At 50.7% G+C, this 13952-nt stretch overlaps 1 protein-coding gene across 5 annotated transcripts in view; it reads right to left on the bottom strand.

Moving 5' to 3' along the window:
* FBRSL1 (fibrosin like 1) overlaps positions 1 to 13952 on the bottom strand; it is a 1250393-nt gene that overhangs the window by 101356 nt on the left and 1135085 nt on the right. The window lies entirely within an intron of this gene.

The following is a 13952-nucleotide window of genomic DNA, read 5'->3' as shown; positions in this document are numbered from 1 at the left end:
AGAAGTCGAACCTTTATATTATACTATAGTTTATTGAAGGGTTTTGATTACACACCATCCGTTGCCATATAATGTCTGGCTCTGTTTTGATTTCTACAATATCCCGGTTTTCGTCTCTTCTGTTTGCGATATCTCACCGTCCCTTTGTGTAATAACAGCTCCTTTGCTTTTGCATTCCATAATGTAGCCTTATTTGATGACGTCAGGTGGGTTTTAAAGGATTCCTAAACCGTTATTGACTGCTGGGGGCATTTTTATCCCCAAGCTTTGTCAAATGACGTCTGGTTCGGTCTTGAAATCCAGAACGTCGCTTTGTTTGATGACGAAGCCTGGCTTTTGAGACCTACTGTGACGTCATTTATTTGAAACTTACTGTGACGTCATTCATTGGAGGCCTGCTTTAGTCACGAGGTCATTCATTTGTCAAAGCTGCGCCGTCTGCCAATGGCTACATTCTTAGATGAAATATCTCACTAAGAATTGGTTCATTTCTCCAGCAATTTAGTCCCCGTTTAGCGGTCATCAAAAGACAGGATTTATAGCGCTTTCATAAGTGGTACCTGTCAAGAAACACAGCGCGCCCTGCTTTCAGGCATCGTCGTAAACCCCACAGTGATTAATCTAAAAAGTGCTCGAAGAGTTGAACTGAACAGACCCATAAAACACCAGAACATATAGTGCTTATAAAAATCACAGAGAAGCAGAGAGAGCCTCTGCCCGTTTAGTTCCTGGGACAGGACAAGATGTCTTTACTGCTTTAATAACAATCGATTCTTTTTAATGCTCCTTAGGTACACTGAGCTACAGACAGAAGGACTCCCTCCCCCCCCCCCCACTGGGGTACATTGAGGCTAGTAACTGCACTAGGAGCGCCTCGGGCATTGTTTTTTCTAAGCAGGCCCTGAATTTCACATAGTAAATGGATGTATTGTGTTTACGGCCTAGCAACACACTGTGGAACAGCGCCGTCCTAGGAAGGAAGGCCAGGAGATCTGTCTGTCTGCAGAAGCACAGCTGGCTCCTCGAGGCCCAGTCAGTGGCACCAGAGGTGCCAGGAAGAACAATGGGTCCAAGGGGTCAACCCTGTGGGTTTAGGACAAGCCAGAGGAGAATCTTCAAAAGAAGTAACAAAGCACTATATTTTAGGCACACAAATGTCCAGGCGCTTTAAGTGAACTGGGATATCCACATACACAAAAAATAAAAAGAAAACCAGAGTCAGGTGGTAGGCAACAAGAGGCCTTTGGGCACAGTTCACCGGGAGACCAGTTACTGCTACAACTTGCCTTTATGGAGGTGACATTTCTTTCGAAGCAACAACCGTGGCTGGCCCTACATATTATTGAGTGTGCAGCAATAGGTTTATAGTGAACATGACACCACAGGGGCCATCAGCCAGGCCGGACTGCTCGAGCACAGCTGCCCCATAGGGGGAGGGGGGGGGGGGGGTGGGGGGGGGAAGGGGGGGCGTTGAAGATCCAGCATTCCATCTCAGATCATCATGCTGGTGAGGAGTTCGCAGGCAAACTCCTCTCTGACGCATCAGGTGGTCACTACAACTTCCAAGATCTGGGAAAGGGGCGGAGAAACTGCCTGCTAAACTCCAGGTGCCCCAGCATTGGCTGTTTAATTACTGTAGGATGGACCCCTCCCCAATAAAGTTTATAGAAGAAAGATGGCTTGTGGCTGCTTGTGCCCCCATCTCCTCACACAGGTATCGCCGCACCCTCACACAGGTACCGCCGTACCCTCACACAGGTACCGCCATACTCTGACACAGGTACCGCCGTACCCTCACACAGGTACCGCCGTACCCTCACACAGGTACCGCCGTACCCTCACACAGGTACCGCCGTACCCTCACACAGGTACCGCCGTACCCTCACACAGGTGCCGCTGTACCCTCACACAGGTGCCGCCGTACCCTCACACAGGTACCGCCGTACCCTCACACAGGTACCGCCGTACCCTCACACAGGTACCGCCGTACTCCCACTCAGGTACCGCTGTACCCTCACACAGGTACCGCCGTACCCTCACACAGGTACCGCCGTACCCTCACACAGGTACCGCCGTACCCTCACACAGGTACCGCCGTACCCTCACACAGGTACCGCCGTACCCTCACACAGGTACCGCCGTACCCTCACACAGGTACCGCCGTACCCTCACACAGGTACCGCCGTACTCCCACACAGGTACCGCCGTACTCCCACTCAGGTACCGCCGTACTCCCACACAGGTACCGCCGTACTCCCACACAGGTACCGCCGTACCCTCACACAGGTACCGCCGTACCCTCACACAGGTACCGCCGTACCCTCACACAGGTACCGCCGTACCCTCACACAGGTACCGCCGTACCCCCACACAGGTACCGTCGTACTCCCACTCAGGTACCGTCGTACTCCCACTCAGGTACCGCCGTACTCCCACACAGGTACCCCCGTACCCTCACACAGGTACCGCCGTACCCTCACACAGGTACCGCCGCACCCTCACACAGGTACCGCCGTACCCTCACACAGGTACCGCCGTACCCTCACACAGGTACCGCCGTACCCTCACACAGGTACCGCCGTACCCTCACACAGGTACCGCCGTACCCTCACACAGGTACCGCCGTACCCTCACACAGGTACCGCCGTACCCTCACACAGGTACCGCTGTACCCTCACACAGGTACCGCCTTACCTTCACACAGGCACCGCCGTACCCAAAAGCACTGTCGAGCTCGCGAGTATGCAGCAAACTGAATTATTACAAATGTTTTAATTATTTTATTTTTATTTTTCGATTATACTCCAAACATACATACAACAACCCACGTTTGTATGAAAATAGGGGTGTACGAATTTAAAAGCATCATTAGAGGAAGGTCCATCCATTCCGGATTGCGAATCATTTACCAAAAAGTACCACACGTTACAAAGCATTTGTGTCACGATAGGAAGATAGAAAGAGAAAGGAATAAAACCACACCAGACGGGGCATACTTCATCCTCATTATAGACATACCAGCATCAAAAGCTTGCACACGCTTGCAGTGGTCTTCTAGCAGGCCTTGGTATCACTCTCGCTTCTCTAGTCAAGCATTACCTCCCTAGACGAACCCTTCCTTCACACTATCCGCACCAGGCTGGAGGTCTCTTTGCCAAAAACAGGATCTTTTACCCATTTCTAAGACTGAAATTCAAAGCTATACTAGCACCTTCCCTCAAACTTCCTCTCTGGCTTCAGCACCTGCTGCACATGAAGCTGTAACTACAAACCTGCTGGTGGGCACTCCTAACGTCACCCAACCTGCCCTGAACAAGTGCCAGGGTCCCGTCATTCCGTCGCCCAGGGACCCTCCTCTTACACTCCCCTCCCTGTCCATTCAAGCAAAATACTCACTTCCGAAGCGCGCCCTGGCTTAAAGCCACCTCCTACGACTTGAAGGCAAAGAATTCTATCTCCAGCACTGGGCAGATCTTTGTAAGTGGTAGCGGCTAGCACGAACTTAGGCAAGAAGGCAGTGGAGCTGGGTCAAAAGAAAGCATGCAGCCATCGAGTGATATGGGGTAGCTGGGCTCTGGAAGCAGAAGGGACTGTTACTGCATCCCGATGAGGCCAGTCGGAGCTATTCCCCAAGCTGGAGATGGGTTGGCGCGGTACCGATGGATACAGGGATGCTGTTCCTGATCCTGGGTGCATTTGCACTTCTTAGTCTGCAGTTTAAAGATTAAATGATGCCACTGGTTTTTAAGATGGTAGGGGCTACCAACGGGAGCCAATGGTGTTCCAGCAGAATAGGGGAGACCCACGTTGCCATCCAACCAAGCAGTGTAGATATGAAACTATGCAAACCTCGAGGCACATTTTATTAGGGCAACCTATTTTTAGGGTGTATTGGCCTGGTCTGGCAAGAGAGCACAAACCAGCGAAGAACAGTTTCCCTGCTCATTCAGGAAGGAAATGAGCAATAACCAGGACATTAAATCTCATTATCGTGTTATAAGTCCTGTGTTCAAAGACCGAGGTCAAATGTCAGCTTACCTCTCCTACACATTGCTGCTTATTTTATCCTAGAGATTGGTATTTACAAAATCCTTTATCTTTGCAGTCAGGGAAACAAAAGTAAAGCGAACTCTGAAAATTGTGCTGCGGTACAGTCAGTGCCAAATGAAGGGATGTAAGTTGTAGGATGAAAGTTTTTTTTCTAACACAGCATTTAAACAGTTTGTAAATTAACTGTGCAAATATTTAAAAATATATTTCAGTAGTTAGAAAAGGACTTTTTTAGAATTTTGAATTGTGGTAGAAACAAAGATGTCCATGGCATCAGAACAAATTAAAACACGGAACGTGTGATGTGCAAAAGAAGAATGCTTGCTGAAACCTGATTTCTGCACATTGTGGTTTGCATGCTATTTAGTTTTATCAATAAAACTGGGGGTCAGTGAGAAATGTTGTGGTCATTTCAATTTAAATGTGCTATCTGTAAATGACAGTGCACACACACACACACACACACACACAACATGCTTTAATTATATATTTATTAGAAGCAAGAGTTTTTAAACAAACTGAGAAACTGTCCTGCCCCCAGCATTACAACAATGCTATTAGTGAACTAAGAGGTGAATCTGAAGCCAGATGCACCCTACACGTGGGCTTGATTTTTGTTATGCATGGAGAAAAAGTTTTGTCTATTAAACCAAACAAAATAAATGTTGTACAGCAGCCATCCTGACCGCCCATATTTGAATGTGCTCTCATATGTGAAATTAAGGAAGAATACGACCCAGTGACATTAAATATTTGCCGCGGATCACACAATCTGAGACCAGTTTACGGGTCAAGAGTATTACAGTTTGGTTAAGTAGATTATTCAGGTCACTAGACCTGCAGGCCTGTTTTCATTTATAAGATTTGTTTGGGCCTACTATGGAACTAAGCTAGCTTGGGGGAGTAAACTGCTCACTGACCAATCACGTTGCCTGGTGTGTGGTGTAGTTAAAAGCATGTTTGTCTTGGCTGACTCCTTTCATACATCGGCATCCTAACTCATACCATTCGGAAGAAGGTTGCGAGATGTACCCTGATTCCGCTTACTGTCCTATGAACGGTTTTCTGATAAAAATAGAGATCGGGCTGGGAGTCAACAGGGCAACTTCACGTTAATCAATACAAGGTCGTAACATTGGTGCACTTGGGACACTTTACAAGAGACCGGTGACAGCCTGCCTTTTACTCTGCCGCCTTGAATGTGGTGATAAGTTTCTGATGAGAATTTGTTCCCATTGAAGGTTCAGGAACAAAGAAATATTCACCAAATTCTCAAGCCTGAGTGCTTTAAAAACACAGGTAAGGAAAGAGCCAGAAATGCTGGTCTTCTCTCAGCTGATGGATGTGCTATCGCCTGGAGTAGGACAGCAGGTCAATGAGCGGTACTCTCCAGGACTGCAAAAGTGCCTCTGGGGGCTATTAGTTCGGTCAGAACTGGACCAGGGAAGGGGCAAGTTTAATTGCAGATATTTATTCCCATGTGTAGTTATACTTACAAAACCAGCAGTACAGAATGCACTCATGGTAACCAGCAGTGAAATGGATTGATTTAAAGAGGCCAGTCTGTGAATTGATGACCCAATAGGTCTGAGTACCCAAGGTGACATCACCAAACAAAAGAACATTCTACAATGCTAATTGTTGCCAACTGTTAGCAGCAAGAGCCGGTTAAAGAGATATGCATTTTCTACACTCAAAGGCCCCTTTAAGCATTTCCACCCATCCCTTATGTGCTAATGCCCATCTTAGAGGCACAAGTATGCCCAGGGTGGGTTCTATAACTCATGATGCCAAAGGGACTTAAGCTGTGCCCTACAAGTAAGGCCCAACAAGGCTGAGTAATAACCAATTAAACTCTTGAAAACTAGTGAACAAATGATTACCAAACTTCAAAAAGACCTTTACTTTAGTAAAGTTATAATTTCATGCCAAATGTGTTTAATTCTGTTCAATCTGTTTTGTATCCATGAACAAAAAGTCACATGGGAATTAAAATCATGAATGGCACTTTTGAGACCCGCCCCTTTTTCTCATGGGACATTCAAGAACATAACATGAAGGACCCAATGTGAGTGAACTTTTTGGGGAAAGTTTGGTACACATTAGTCAAATGGCACCAAACTATATTGTGCAAATAGATTTCCCTTTCTGGATCTTTCTGATCCACTATCTGCCAAAATTGGGAGCATGAGGGAAAGAGACAAACTCCGATACCAAAGTCTCATCTGAGGACAAGGTCTGCCCTGGACTGTACCAAGGGCTCATCTGAGGACAAGATCTGTTCTGGACTGTACCAAGGGCTCATAGGAGGACATGATCTGATCTGGACTGTACCAAGGGCTCATTTGAGGAGACTATCTGCTGTGGACTGTACCAAGGGCTCATATGAGGACATGCTCTGCTTTGGACTGTACCAAGGGCTCATGTGAGGACAGGATCTGCTCTGGACTGTACCAATGGCTAATCCGAGGACATGCTCGGCTTTGGACTGTACCAAGGGCTCATGTGGGGACAGGATCTGCTCTGGACTGGACCAAGGCTCAACTGAGGACATGCTCTGCTCTGGACTGCACTCGAACATCCCAACTCAAAAAGCACTTGCGTTTTTCAAATTTATCTAAAAGATCTCTGCACAGCACGTGGCGGCCATGGAAGGTGGCCCTCGGGCCTGCCTCAGGTCTACGGACTGGGGACAGTGGGTCCGTGCTGGGGCACTGGGGCTTGCCCAGGGGCGTTGTCACCAAGGAGAAGACTGTTGGGGCTCCCTGGCAGGCCTTGGCCAGTCAGCCTGGTAAGCAGAGGGACAGAGCGGGGGAGGGGCGGGGGCCACTACTCACGCCTTCTCTGAATTACCCTGTCAAGGCCCGTCGCCGGCCTGGCATTTTCATTAGCACAGCTGCTCTGGAAGGCCTCGGATACAAAGTCACACCTCATCAAAGGCCGCCAGCTTCTCCGAGCGGCTGGCACCGGCGGGGAATGCCAAGCAGGGCTTGCCAGGACACAGCTCGTTCTCCGCCCGGGGACCCGTCCAGCAGGCAGCATTTATCACTGCGAGGGCCTGCCAGGAAGGCCAGCCAGGAGGGCACCGTGGGAGGCAGGGCTGCGCCCACAGCCAGCTCCAAGCTGGAGGTGTGAGGCGCTGCCTTATTCATCACTTCTGGGAGGCTCCTACCTCAGCGGGTGAGGAGTGAGGGGGCGGCGAGGGGGGCGGCAGGAAGGATGCCAGCACGACGAAGCGGGCATCGCTAGATGCGGTAGAGAGAAGCTGCCTTGCTGGCGCTGCGACAGGGCCAGCAGGGCGGCCGGATTAAATAAAATAAAGAGCGCACCCTTTATTCTCACTCGGATGCAGGCGTTGGCCGGGCGAGTGTGCAATGGCCTCGCTGACGCCCTGCACAGATTTTATTTTTTCTTTTGAGTACCCGATTAGAATGACAGTGATTGGCACGGGTAGGTCAGTGGACTGACCTCCAGTCTCTGCAGTCGAATACCGTCTGATTTCATTTGGGTCAAATGGACCCGTGTCACGTGGGCAACTTTCAGTCAATCCTAGCCTGGCAACAACTTTACGCCTACAGAGAATTGAATGTCCTTCCTTACAACTGGAATAGTAAGACTACAAGTCCCAGCATGCTTAGTTCTGTTGGATGGAGGAATGTCTATAAGTCACCCTCATACCACGAGGAATGGTGGGAATCAGGCTGCACGTCAGCGAACCCCGCGATTGGCCCCCTTTAATGAAGGCCCCCTGGGGGTGCTCTGCAGGAAGGGTGGTTCTGGGAAGGGCCACGCCCTGCAGGCGGCCCACCCCGAGGTCTGCTGTTGGGCCAGACGCAATATTTAATCCGTCTTAAAGATGGCACAAATAGGCACGAGAAGGAAGAACCCTATTACTTCAAAAGCACCAATAGTCGCTTTGTGTTTGGGCGCTATAATATGGATAAACATGTAATTAATTTTCACCCCATACACAGACCACAAACCTCTGTGGCAGGCAATGCCTCTAGACAGCTCTATTATTTTATTTTTTAAATGCAACAGTGCATTCTGTGACCTGCAACCGGGACTGATGGCATTTAAACTTCAACGATGCGCACCCGTGTTTATCAAATAACCGAGGGGGCTGGCTCCCCGGGCAGCAGCTTCAACAACACTCCCCCTCCCCTTTCTAGCACTTAACACTTCGCGGCTGAAGGCACAGAGGACACACCTCTGGTGCCTGGGAAGGCACCTACAAGGCCCTCTCTCGCCTACATCTTCCATCTTGGGAGAGTCTCCACGAGGGTGGAGGCCGTGCCACTGCCAAAGCCCAGCTGGAGACACGAGGGGAGGTCTGTGCTTACCCAGGTCTTGCAGACGCATGCCAGGTGGGAATGACTGTGCCCCAGGCTAATCGAGAACCAGTGCCAGCTCTTGGTGTCCACTCCCACCCGGAGAAAAATCCACGTGGCTAGAGGCCCGAGACTGACTGAAGCGGTCCCAGGTGCCGAGGGTCAGCGGGTGCGTCTCACATGCCAGTGCTTTGGGTTGACCGGAGCAAGGAATAGCCCTGGAAATGCAGACAGGACTTCATACCCAGGAGGGGGTTCCGAAACAGAGCCAGCTTCCATGGTGCTCGAGATGAAGGCAGCCAAGGTCTTCAGGGATGACCGGTTACTCACCGGTAATATTCATTACTCCGAGTCGTAGCCCTCCCCGTCCCAGTCCTAACTACATGAGCATAGCTCCTCCCACCAGAAACTCCCAAGCAACTTGAAACCCATCCCTTCCCTCCAGGCCACACCCATACCCTGAGGCATATAACCCTGTGACCTGCCAATCAACAACCTGTACCCAACAAGCACAAGAAGCCGAAACAGGGAGGGAGGGATGGGAACCTGGACGGGGAGGGCTACGACTCGGAGTAATGAATATTACCGGTGAGTAACCGGTCATTACCCCCTCGTCAGCCCTCCCCGTCCCAGTCCTAACTACATGAGCAGATACCAAAGCAATAATCGGCTTCACTCAGTAGCAAAAAACAGACTTTATTAAAGCACAGAAAGTCACACCACCGGAGTAGAACGCAACACAGCGTCTACAGACAGAGAAGCCAATCCGGCACGCCCTCGGCGTGCTGAAAAAGCCAGCCACACACACCCCCTCCCTCCCCGGGTGTACCGGCTAGAGCAGGGAACGAACCCGGAAGAGGGGAGGCTGCAGCAGGGAGTCACCACCCCACAGCAGGCAGTCCGGACCCCCAACCCCACGGTCCCGCTACAGCAGGGACTCAAAGCAAATGCCTACAAGGCAAAAGAAAAACAGGCACAATAGGGGTTAAAAACGGGCGCTTAGCATCCCGTTCCACACTTACCAGATAGGAGGCCAATCCCAGTGCCCCCCTCGACGAAGACTGCTCGGAAGTGATTCCGCAGAAAAAACAAACAGGTTGTTGATTGGCAGGTCACAGGGTTATATGCCTCAGGGTATGGGTGTGGCCTGGAGGGAAGGGATGGGTTTCAAGTTGCTTGGGAGTTTCTGGTGGGAGGAGCTATGCTCATGTAGTTAGGACTGGGACGGGGAGGGCTGACGAGGAGGTAATGCCTTCCACACCGCCACCGCCGCGGGTACAGACCAGGCCCAGTTTATGAATTAACACACTTATTGGCTGTGGGACCAGTGGAAGGCCCACACTGAGGTCAAAATAGGAGTAGGAAGGAGGAACCAGTAGGGTCACATGACTGCGGAAGAGGGGGGAACGGGACACTACTAAAGAGGCAGCGACGATCATCAAAAGGATCTGGTACTTGAAAAATGTTCTGAATATCTAAGACAATCATATTCATGTTATCGACCTTGGAAGGACCCTCACAATGACCTCTACTGTTCACAGTCCCTCACTCTGCCTTCTATCTTTCTCAGTCCCTCACCTTGCCCTCTGCCTTTCGCCCTTCCTCACACAGCCGTCTACCTTGCCTCTGCCTTTCACAGTCTTTGCATTTCGCAGTCCATCACACTGCCTCTGCCTTTCGCAGTCCCTCACCTGGTTTGCTACCTTTCGTAGTCCCTCACTTTGCCTTTTTCTTTTGCAATCCCTTACCTTGCCTCTGCCTTCCACAGTCCCTCACTCTGCCCTTTACCTTTTACAGTCCCTCACCTTGTTTGCTACCTTTCGTAGTCCCTCACTTTGCCTTTTTCTTTTGCAATCCCTTACCTTGCCTCTGCCTTCCACAGTCCCTCACTCTGCCCTTTACCTTTTACAGTCCCTCACCTTGTTTGCTACCTTTCGTAGTCCCTCACTTTGCCTTTTTCTTTTGCAATCCCTTACCTTGCCTCTGCCTTCCACAGTCCCTCACTCTGCCCTTTACCTTTTACAGTCCCTCACCTTGTTTGCTACCTTTCGTAGTCCCTCACTTTGCCTTTTTCTTTTGCAATCCCTTACCTTGCCTCTGCCTTCCACAGTCCCTCACTCTGCCCTTTACCTTTTACAGTCCCTCACCTTGTTTGCTACCTTTCGTAGTCCCTCACTTTGCCTTTTTTCTTTTGCAATCCCTTACCTTGCCTCTGCCTTCCACAGTCCCTCACTCTGCCCTTTACCTTTTACAGTCCCTCACCTTGTTTGCTACCTTTCGTAGTCCCTCACTTTGCCTTTTTCTTTTGCAATCCCTTACCTTGCCTCTGCCTTCCACAGTCCCTCACTCTGCCCTTTACCTTTTACAGTCCCTCACCTTGTTTGCTACCTTTCGTAGTCCCTCACTTTGCCTTTTTCTTTTGCAATCCCTTACCTTGCCTCTGCCTTCCACAGTCCCTCACTCTGCCCTTTACCTTTTACAGTCCCTCACCTTGTTTGCTACCTTTCGTAGTCCCTCACTTTGCCTTTTTCTTTTGCAATCCCTTACCTTGCCTCTGCCTTCCACAGTCCCTCACTCTGCCCTTTACCTTTCGCAGTCCCTCTCACGGTCCTTTACCGTTCGCGGTCCCTGAGCCCATGCCACATAATTCCTGTGGTCCTACTAAAAAAGGAAACATCCTGGCTGCGCAGCGCACGCCGTCTTGTGCCTGATTGCACGAACCATGATACAAATAATTAAAGGCCCGGCCCTACGGACTTTAATTCCTCATACACGCCCCCGTCTAAGGAGGATCGGTGGGGCTGCAGGGGGGCATTGTACCCGTATGTCATAGCCAGGAGTGCCCTTTCCCTGCCGGAACCCCTCATCTGTCGCGACATCGAGCCCCGAGGGCGCGATATTGTCGTTTCTTTCCTGTTCAGGGGAATAAAATGGCGCCGCCAAACTGCGCTGGAGGAAGGCGACGTTTACTCTCGGCTTTATGAGCTTCCCTCGATTTGTGGCCGCCTCATCGGTCGTAAAAACAGCTGTAAATCAAAGGCGCGCCACGAAATTGCAATAACAACTGGCGAGGTCGGCGCTGGAACAACATAACTTCACGGGCCGCCGAGGCTGGCCCGGCCCGGTGGCAGGTGAATGGTGGGGCGCCGGAGCCACGCACATAGCGCCACGCACATAGCGCCGTGCCACTCCAGACAGAAGGGGCGAGGGGGCTCCTTGCACCCTACGCCTCTCACCGGCGTTTACAAGAGCAAGACCAGCACTGAACTGAGAAAACACATAAGGCAGGCTCTGGGGCACCATTCAAGGCCACTGTGGCACGAGAGGCCAATGCCAGGTAGCAAGCACCAGCGGTGCCCGCAGGCCACTGTGGCACGAGGGAGAACCTCGGTTTCATCCCAATTCTTTATCATTAGGGCTCCTAGATTTATGGTACTTATTTTTTTGACATTTCCGTCTGCATTTATCCACATTTATTTTTTGTATATTGTATTTTCCATATTTATTTTGTGGTTCGCATACAAAATTATGCAGTAATGGGTATATTTCCACATTCATTTAATCGACAAACGTTTACTCTCATTTGAATGTCCAATGGATTTTAGCTCTTTACAGCCCTTTCCAGTCACTGGAAATCATTTCCCCCGTAGACACTGCTGCAGTTATTTCGGCTTCATTACAAAACCTTTTAATTTTTTTTAATAGCTTCCCTGCCGGTCAATCTGCACAGTTATTGACCTAGCACTCGTGATTGACAGTAGTATGATGCAAAACAACTATTTTCCGTATTTATCTTTATTTAAAAATAAACAGACTAGAAAATAGATCTTTTTCTGTCTGTATTCATCTGTAAAAATCAGTAAAATTAGGAAACTGGGAACCTTAGTTATAATCCTATTTTACACGAGCCTGACGTGCTGGCCTACCAAGGCTGGAGGCTGGCTCAATGCTCCTGGAAATAAATTCATAGAGAGCAGACACCAGCCTCCAAGAAGGATTTTATAAACCTCATGGCTTTAGCAGGTTAAATCCAACCGGACGTCCACGCCAGGGGACAATCCAGCACTCGTTGTGGGGGCTTTTGTAGGACACGGGCCTAGTCCACTTGCCAGGGGCCGCCTGGTCCAGCGGGCGTTTCCCCAGTGGGCCGGAAGGGTGGGGTGGTTTTGCAGCAGTGTTGCAATATCGTCCCCCTGTACGAAATGCAGCAGCCCATCCATATACTGTGCCAAAGGTATAAGGACTAACAGTGTGGCCACCTCCGTTCTAACCATGCACACACCCTAGAGGGCTGAGGGGAGAGGCATATGGGAGCAATTAGTACCTCGGTTTTCCAACCAGACCAAACCGTGTGACCCTGAGCAGATCACCTGTCCTTATGGAACCCCACCAGATCTCATGTTTGCCATTAATGCGAGTGCCCCGCCCCTTTCAGACAAGGGATGTGCTCTGTGAGGCGGAGAGGGGTCTTGCTCCTAGCTTGAGGGCATGAAAAAGAGCCCCCACCCCAGCTGAGTGCCGTAAAAAGAGACTCCCCGGCGGGGGAAGCCCTTTGCCCTCGTGGGAGAGGCCGGGACGGACGGGTACCCCGCACTCATGCAGCCCAGCGGGACTGCTTCTTCACACAGGCCCCTGCCTGCCTGGCTGCACCGACCCTGCAAGGAGCGGGGGCCCCGCCAGTGGCATTCAGCAGAGGCCCCCCCTTCCCGCCCCCGCAGAGCCCGTCAATGGCTCCATCCCTGGAGGGACGGGTCGAGCATGAAGCAGCAGGCGTGGGGCCCAGCGGGAAGGCAGAGGCTGTGGATGGAGCGAGGAGGGCCGAGGGGGAGGCATCCTTTGTCCGCCCCCACTAAGGGCTTAAGCCGCCGGGGGCCGGCATAATTGGGGGTCTCGGGGCTCAAAGTTGGAGATTATCCAGACTAAGGAGCTTGGTAAAGGATAATCAGGTGTGTGGGGGCAGGGCCGGCTCTAGGCTCATGGTGGCCCTGTGCAGGGAGCGTTGGTGTGGGCCCCGGAAGAGGGGGTACAGGCGGGGCGGAGCTCAGGAAGGTGACAGTGAGATTTAATATTCGCCCAAGTTAATGTAGAGATCTTCTTTGTATTATTTTAGTAAGTCAGCATACTTAGGCAGCGCGAGCGGGGCGATAGGCATAAAATCATTTTACAGAAGAGCAAGTGCTCAAAATCGTGAGAATCTTAACGGTCCCTGTATTAAAAAAATGCACACATTAAAAAACAGCACTTGTACCTATTGTCGAGAATGTAGCCGGCCATCAACCTTAATGACACTTTCACTTTCGGGGCAAAGCTGTAGGTCACTCCTACCCTGGCACAATGGCCTGCATAAGCGACTTGCAAGGAGCACGCTGCTGCCTTTGCTTTTGCGCTGTCCAGCATGATCTTGACTGTGCAGTCTCTCAGCAGGCGGGCAGCAGCTGGCACACTGCAGTACTGCAATAATATGTTGGAGATGAACGAATCGATCTCCGATTTCACGTCGCAATGTGGAAAGGCTGCCTGCACCCTCATGATCTAGGGACGAGATGCCCACTTCCACCTTGAGCAGGCCGA

Source organism: Lissotriton vulgaris, chromosome 11 (genome assembly GCF_964263255.1).
Source record: "Lissotriton vulgaris chromosome 11, aLisVul1.2, whole genome shotgun sequence".
NCBI classification, from domain to species: Eukaryota; Metazoa; Chordata; class Amphibia; order Caudata; family Salamandridae; genus Lissotriton; species Lissotriton vulgaris.
This window is presented reverse-complemented; position numbering and strand designations above follow the sequence as displayed.